This window comes from Taudactylus pleione, unplaced genomic scaffold (assembly GCF_031769625.1).
Source record: "Taudactylus pleione unplaced genomic scaffold, aTauple2 ptg001418l, whole genome shotgun sequence".
Lineage (NCBI taxonomy): Eukaryota > Metazoa > Chordata > Amphibia > Anura > Myobatrachidae > Taudactylus > Taudactylus pleione.
In genome coordinates this window covers 514,550-523,586 of record NW_028285817.1, presented here as the reverse complement: position 1 = coordinate 523,586, position 9,037 = coordinate 514,550, and positions in this window count along the sequence as shown.

The following is a 9,037-nucleotide window of genomic DNA, read 5'->3' as shown; positions in this document are numbered from 1 at the left end:
CACCATGAGGAGTGTCTCTGTGTGCGTCGCACCATGAGGTGTGTCTCTGTGTGCGTCGCACCATGAGGAGTGTCTCTGTGTGCGTCGCACCATGAGGAGTGTCTCTGTGTGCGTCGCACCATGAGGTGTGTCTCTGTGTGCGTCGCACCATGAGGAGTGTCTCTGTGTGCGTCGCACCATGAGGTGTGTCTCTGTGTGTGTCGCACCACGAGGTGTGTCTCTCATGAGGATTGTCTCTGTGTGTGTCGCACCATGAGGAGAGTCTCTGTGTGTGTCGCACCATGAGGAGTGTCTCTGTGTGTGTCGCACCATGAGGTGTGTCTCTGTGTGTGTCGCACCATGAGGAGAGTCTCTGTGTGTGTCGCACCATGAGGAGTGTCTCTGTGTGTGTCGCACCATGAGGAGTGTCTCTGTGTGTGTCGCACCATGAGGAGTGTCTCTGTGTGTGTCGCACCATGAGGAGTGTCTCTGTGTGTGACACACCATGAGGAGTGTCTCTGTGTGTGTCGCACCATGAGGTGTGTCTCTGTGTGTGTCGCACCATGAGGAGTGTCTCTGTGTGTGTCGCACCATGAGGAGTGTCTCTGTGTGTGTCGCACCATGAGGTGTGTCTCTGTGTGTGTTGCACCATGAGGAGAGTCTCTGTGTGTGTTGCACCATGAGGAGAGTCTCTGTGTGTGTCGCACCATGAGGAGTGTCTCTGTGTGTGTCGCACCATGAGGAGTGTCTCTGTGTGTGTCGCACCATGAGGTGTGTCTCTGTGTGTGTCGCACCATGAGGAGTGTCTCTGTGTGTGTCGCACCATGAGGAGTGTCTCTGTGTGTGTCGCACCATGAGGTGTGTCTCTGTGTGTGTTGCACCATGAGGTGTGTCTCTGTGTGTTGCACAATGAGGAGTGTCTCTGTGTGTGTTGCACCATGAGGAGTGTCTCTGTGTGTGTCGCACCATGAGGAGTGTCTCTGTGTGTGTCGCACCATGAGGTGTGTCTCTGTGTGTGTTGCACCATGAGGAGAGTCTCTGTGTGTGTTGCACCATGAGGAGAGTCTCTGTGTGTGTTGCACCATGAGTAGAGTCTCTGTGTGTGTTGCACCATGAGGAGTGTCTCTGTGTATTGCCTGTGTTATGTATTGGTATTTACTCTTTAAGATTGAGAATGTGAGCTGTGATTTTTTTCCTGCCCTATGGGATTGATTGGGGAGAAGTATAAGCTGCGTACACACGTAAGGCTGGGTACACACGTACGGCAGGGTACACACGTAAAGATTTTCTGTCTAACCATCCAACTAGTTGATTTGTTGGAATGAGAACCTGGTAAGGTATGATAGTAAATGACAATCAGCAATTTGCTCCCAAACGCTGGAAAATGGACAAAAACTGATGTATGAACAAATTGTTTAGATCAAACATTTAGCAAACTTGTCTGACGCCATTTTCATCTGTTTTCTGGCATTTAGGAGCAAATTGCTGATCATCAGTTACTCCCATACGTTACCAGATTCTCATTCCAACCAATCACCTAGTTGGACAGAAAATCATTACGTGTGTACGCAGCCTTACGTGTGTACTAGGGGTGTGCACCGGCCACTTTTCGTGTTTTGTGTTTTGGTTTTGGATCTGGATCTTTCTTCGTGTTTTGGATCTGGATTGGTTTTGCCAAAACCACCCTTCCGTGTTTTGGGTTCTGGGTTTTGTGTTTTGGATCTGTATTTTTTTTAAAAAAAGCATAAAAACAGCTAAAATCACAGAATTTGTGGGTTTTTCTGCTCCTATGCTATTATTAACCTCAATAACCTTAATTTCCACTCATTTCCAGTCTATTCTGAACACCTCACACCTCACAATAGTGTTTTTATGTCCAAAAGGTTGCACCGAGGTAGCTGGATGACTATGCTAAGCGACACGAGTGGGCGGCACAAACACGTGACCCATCTAGGAGTGACACTGCAGTGGCAGACAGGATGGCAGTTAGAAAAACTAGGCCCCAAACTGTACATAATGCAAAGAAAAAAAAGAGGTGCAAGATGGAATTGTCCTTGGGCCCTCCCACCCACCCTTATGTTGGGTGGGAGGGCCCATGCACACTTTAACAAACCAATAATTTCAGCGCCAGGGTCTGCCACACAACTGTGGCTGAAATGATTGGTTCATTTGGGCCCCCACAAAACAAGCTGGCAATTAATGTGTCCCTGCACAAACTGGCTCTACGGAGGCAAGATGTCATCCTCATCCTCCTCATCCACCGATTCCTCACCCTCTTCAGTGTGTACATCCTCATCCTCACAAAGTATTAACTCGTCCCCACTTGAATCCACCACCACAGGTCCCTCTGTACCTTCTGGAGGCTGGTCTCCCTGGAAGAGCTGATAATTCATTTTGATGAACATCATCTTCTCCACATTCTGTGGAAGCAACCTCCTACGCCTTTCGCTGACAAGGTTCCCGGCTGCACTAAACACTCTTTCGGAGTACACACTGGAGGGGGGGCAACTCAGGTAAAATAGAGCCAGTTTGTACAGGGGCCTCCAAATTGCCTCTTTTTCCTGCCAGTACAGGTATGGACTGTCTGACATGCCTACTTGGATGCTGTCACCGATGTAATCCTCCACCATTCTGTCAATGGTGACAGTATCATATGCAGTGACAGTAGACATGTCAGAAATTGTTGCCAGGTCCTTCAGTCCGGACCAGATGTCCAAACTTGGTCCTGCCTGCCCTGCATCACCGCCAGTGGGTTGCTTAGGATACCTAAGTTTTTTCCTGGCAGCCCCAGTTGCGGGAGAAAATGAAGAAGGAGCCGTGTCACGTTCCGCTTCAGCTGACAGTGTGTTCACCAGCAGGTCTTTGCACCTCTGCAGGCTTGTGTCGGCCGGAAAGAGAGACACCACATAGGCTTTAAACCTAGGATCGAGCACGGTGGCCAAAATGTAGTGGTCTGATTTCTACAGATTGACCACCCTGGAATCCTGGCAAAGCGAATGAAGGGCTTCATCCACAAGTCCCACATGCCGAGCGGAATCGCTCCATCTTAGCTCCTCCTTCACTTTCTCCAGCTGCTTCTGCAAAAGCCTGATGAGGGGAATGACCTGACTCAAGCTGGCAGTGTCTGAACTGACTTCACGTGTGGCAAGTTCGAAGGGCTGGAGAACCTTGCACAACACGGAAATCATTCTCCACTGCGCTTGAGTCAGGTGCATACCCCCTCCTTTGCCTATGTCATAGGTGGATGAATAGGCTTGTAAGGCCTTTTGCTGCTCCTCCATCCTCTGAAGCATATAGAGGGTTGAGTTCCACCGCGTCACAACCTCTTGCTTCAGGTGATGGCGGGGCAGGTTCAAGAATGTTTGCTGGCGCTCCAGTCTTCGGCATGCAGTCGCTGAATGGCGAAAGTGGCCAGAAATTTTTCGGGCCACCCAAAGCGTCTCCTGCACGCCCCTGTCGCTTTTCAGAAAATTCTGCACCACCAAGTTTATTGTGTGAGCAAAACATGGGACGTGCTGGAATTTGCCCAGATGTAATGCCCGCACAATATTGGTGGTGTTGTCAGATATCATAAATCCCCAGGAGAGTCTAAGTGGGGTAAGCCACTGGGCGATGATTTCCCTCAGTTTCTCTAAGAGGTTGTCGGCGGTGTGCCTCTTACTGAAACCGGTGATACACAGCGTAGCCTGCCTTGTAACGAGCTGGCGTTTCTGAGATGCTGCTACTGGTGACGCTGCTGCTGTTGCTGCGTAAGGTGATACATCTACCCAGTGGGCTGTCACAGTCATATAGTCCTTAGTCTGCCCTGTTCCACTTGTCCACATGTCCGTGGTTAAGTGGACATTGTGTACAACGGCATTTTTCAGGACACTGAGGACACTTTTTCTGACGTTTCTGTACAGTCTCGGTATCGCCTGCCTAGTGAAGTGGAATCTAGACGGGATTTGGAACCGGGGACACACTACCTCCATCAATTGTCTAAATCCCACTGCACTAATGGCGGATACCGGACGCACGTCTAACACCAACATAGCAGTCAAGGCCTCAGTTATACGTTTTGCTTCAGGATGACTGCTGTCGTACTTCATCCTCCTCGCTAAGGACTGTTGGAGGGTCAATTGTTTAGTAAAAGTAGTGGTGTTCCTACTTCCTCTCTGGGATGATGAACGACTCCCAGCAGCAGCAACAGCAGCAGCGACAGCAGTAGGCGTAGCAATGCAGGATCCTCCGGAGGAATCCCGGATAGGAGAGTCAGTCATGCCAGTGACATGGCCTGCAGGACTACTTCCGATCCTGACTAAGGAGGAAATTGACGAGGAGGGAGTTGACGGTGTGGTTTGCAGGCGCTTGGATACAACAGGACAACGGGATTTAGGTGTCCCTGGACTGCTTACGGTCTTAGCCAAAGTTTCTGAACTTGACAGTAACTTTTTATGAACGCGCTGCAGGTGCCGTATAAGGGAGGATGTTCCTAGGTGGTTGACGTCCCTACCCCTACTTATTTCACCTTTACATATGGTACATATGGCAAGACAGTTGTTGTCAGGATTTGGATAGAAATATTGCCAGACCAAAGAGGTGGAATGTTTGGTCTTCTGCCCAGGCATGACCGTGATGGGCTTTTTCATCCCACGGACAACAACTGTCTCCCCCGGAGCCTGATTTAAACAAACCACATCACCATCAGAATCCTCCTCGCCAACTTCCTCCTCAGCGCCAGCTACACCAGTATCCTCATCCTGTTGTACTTCAACAGTGACATCTTCAATTTGCATATCAGCAAGTGGACTGTTTGTGCTCCTTTCAGCACTTGCAGGGGCTTGCAAATGGTGGAAAGAGCCACCTCTTCCCGTCCAGTGCTGGGAAGGTCAGGCATCGCAACCACCACCACACTTGGACTCTCCTTGGGGATTTGTGATATCTTCTTAGAAAGCACAGTTCTTCGCTGTGCTTTTGCCAGCTTAACTCTTTTGATTTTTTTAGTGGGAGGAGGGCTTCCATCGTCATGTGAAGCTGAACCACTAGTCATGAACATACTAGGGATCGACCTTAGCCATTCCTTGCCACTCCGTGTCGTAAATGGCATATTGGCAAGTTTACGTTTCTCTTCAGCTGATTTAAATGTCTTTTTCAAGGTCATTTTCCTGAACTTTGCCATTTGGGATTGTATGTGCCCACTACTATGACATTGGGCATCGGCCTTGGCAGACGACGTTGATGGCATGTTATCGTCTATGTCATGACTAGTGGCAGCAGCTTCAGCACTAGGAGGAAGTGGTTCTTGATCTTTCTCTATTTTATTTTTATCGGAGAAAGTTTGGTCCTCCATTTATGTTATATCGATTTGATATATACGTGCGGCTAAACACAGAAAATAATTTTTTTTTTGGTTTGGACTGGAGTGTACTTTGGGGGTTACAGCACCCTTTAACGGTCAAGCCAGCCGGCCCTTTACTTATGACACAGGCGCACGCTTGGCACTACTTTGTTGATGCACGTGCGGCTACTGCGCACACAATTCACAAACACAGAAAATAATTTTTTTTTTGGTTTGGACTGGAGTGTACTTTCGGGGGTTACAGCACCCTTTAACGGTCAAGCCAGCCGGCCCTTTACTTATGACACTGGCGCACGCTTGGCACTACTTTGTTGATGCACGTGCGGCTACTGCGCACACAATTCACAAACACAGAAAATATATTATTTTTTTAGCACTTGGGGGGAGCACCCCTGATGGACAGAGCACCCCCTGGACAACACTACAGCACCCCTTTAGGACTGGGACACTGCACAGGACTTTGGAGTGGACACAGCCCCTATGGAGAACTGACTGCACAACACAGTCCAGCCAGCCCCTATGGACTTTGAAGTAGTGGACACAGCCCCTATTAACAACAGCAGCACAGCACAACACAGCCAGCCCCTATGGACTTTGAAGTAGTGGACAACAGCAGCACAGCGCAGCACAGCACAACACACCACTACTCTGCACTACACTACACTACACAGCCCAGCCAGCCCTAACTCCCACCCTCCCTCTTCACTGTCCACAGCCGAGTGAGAAAATGGCGCCGACGCGGGTACCTTATATAGGATCCAAAACCCGCGAGACTCGGAAGGCGGGATGATGACGTTTTGCCTCTATTTCAGATCCGAGTCAGGCGGGAAAAGTTGAGCCTGACTCGGATCGGACTCGGATCGGGGGGGCACGGGGGGGTTCGGATTTCAGAAATCCGAACCCGCTCACCCCTAGTGTGTACCCAGCCTTACGTGTGTACCCAGCCTTACATGTGTACCCAACCTTACGTGTGTACCCAGCCTTACATGTGTACCCAGCCTTACGTGTGTATGCAGCTTAAGATACCAAAGACAGTTGAAGACTGCGGAGAGAGAACCACAATGAATTTCATGATTTGCTCATGGGATCCCTCTGCAGAGACGTATTAAGACAGGAGGGGGCCCATGTTCATTCCCTGTCCGGGACCCCCTCCTCTCTCCCCGGCCACGCACTTTCCGCAGGCGCAGCAGTACACCCTGGGCACTAATCTGTGCCCAGAGTCTACTGGGCATGTGGAGGTCACTGGCGATTTCCCTACTGCGCATGTGCAGCGGTGATTTTCCAGGTGTTTTGTGCAGTGCTACAGCCGACTCAGGACTTCGGAGAGGAGAGTATAAATAATATGGGTGCAGGGCACCCATTATAAATACGCCCCTGCTCCTCTGCTTTCACACTTAAACTGCTGGTCTGTGTCAACACAGGCCCAAAAATTATACGTGCCACATCAACGGTGTTAGGTTTCTGCCCTGTTGTCAGTGTCAAGCACTAATCTTCCATGGGTACGCGGCTTTCCATCACTCTGAGCTGCAGTACCGGTGTGCGGATGTCCGTGTCTGCTATGCTATACCCTGCATGTGAGAGCTTGCTTGTAACTAATGGGCCCCATCCATCTGCGATAAATTGCCATGATCCCGCGATGCTGCAACCAGGCATCGCGGGATTGCAGAAATCCAACATGTTGGATTTTGACGATCGCGATCAAAGAATGATCAAGATCGTCAAATCGCCGACATTTAACATGGCAAATATCTGCGATCTGGCGATGGATCGCAGAACATCGATGGTGGGCGATCGGAAGTTTCCGATGGGCGATAGGAAATTTCTGATCGCATCCCTGCATCGTAATGATCCGTCGCAGATGTATGGCCACCTTTAGTTGAGCTGCTATGCTGGTGTGGTTACTGCCAGTGCTGATTGGCTGTGCGGCCAGTGCCTGGTATTTAAGCTCTGTCCTGAGGCTACACCTCTGCCAGTGATAGCGTTTGCGCCCAGCATTGCGTCCTGGCTCCTGCGCTGTATAGTTCTTGTTCAGGTCACCTGATACAGACTCTATGATTCTGGCTCCTGTGCTGTGTGCTCTGGCTCATTTGTGTGTGGTATATATATTATACCAATAAATACTGTTATTGTCACTGTACGCCTCACACCTCGTGATTTCTGCTACAAACCTAACAACTGGCTTCCAAAGACACCGGGGAAATGTCCTGGTACCTGTCGGTATCTTGTCTGGGAGTCAAATCCTGGTTTACAAAATTCCCCCCAGAACCTAAATTGATTATAGCTGGAGGGGAGCTCTGATCGGGGCACATAGTGACGTTGTAGGGAGACTGAACCCACAGGGAAAAGGGAATGTTGCGCTCGGGTGCAGCTAGGACAAGACCCCAGCCAACACTTCTGTCCATGTTCATCCCTGATATTGAAAAGGGCAATGCTTTTACTAATTGTGTCCTGCTAGCCGTGTCTTGCTAGTAAAAGAATTGCCCTTTTAAATATCGGGCATAAACATGAACAGAAGTGTCAGGTTTTACAACCCGACACTTAGTAAATAAACCCCACTGTGTCACTTTTCATTCTTCCTTAGGAAGAGGACATCTGGTTAGGTATTACTTCAACGACAGACAAAGTTATGGATTCCTGTGATATCTAAGGCACTTAGGGGGAGATGTACTAAGCCTTGGGCCCCCATTTATTAAATACCACCATAGCGGCCGGATGTATCAGCCGGGACATGCATGGAGAGGGACTACGAAAAGGCGTCTGTCCCTGCGATGTCCCCGGAGAGCTGCTGGCCAGTGCCAGGGGTGGTGGGCATGGGCAGTCACGCTGATTGCACATGTGCGGCGACCATATTATGCGGTGGTAACCCATAGGCACAGCGGCTAATGCCATCTTCAGGGGGCCAATATCGGGAATGCATCGCATCCCTCATAGAAACCTATAGGGGAGGGGGCTGCCAGCGAGAATGGAGGAATCACTGCAGGTCCATCCTTAATACATCCGGGGGATACTTGATATTTGAGGTAAACCCCAAAAATGGCTGTTTTCTGGGATTATACCTCAAATATTCAATATAAATCAGCCCCTTGGAGAGAGATGATATAAAGAGAGCTATATAGACTCAAAGACTATCCAGAGCCAACATGTCTTTTGGATTTATAAAAACATTTTAATGAAGAACGAATAAGTATGTAAAGACACCTATAACGTTTTCTATAAACAGAATTATGTAATATTTTTGTGCAATAAAGATTTCCAGAAAACACAACCATAAATCAATTATAATAAATAAATAAAAAATTAATATACTGTGTATTAAAACATTGGTACATCGAGCACCATCGGATGCTAACGCAGTGCTTGCGGTTGCTTTACCCTACCACAAGCATTGCGAGGAAATCAGTGTAAAAAAATGGCAGGTGACGTGTACTATGACGCTGCCTGTCACTCATTACTCTGGGCTGCCTTTGCTGGGTGAGAGAAAGGGTTGTGATTGCAATGTGTAGTTCGCACACGCGCAGAATGAAGCGTACGCAGAACATCGGGCCACTTGCAAATCCACAGCGTGAGCGAGCGGCTCTGAATCAGGCCATTAGAGCGGTATTCAATGAGTTTTCACCTGCCCGACTTTTCGCTGACATCACGTGTTTTGTATGCGGAAACTTATCGCGTGCATCCCCACTATTCGCCAAATTCAATTACAAACCACATGAAAACATCAAG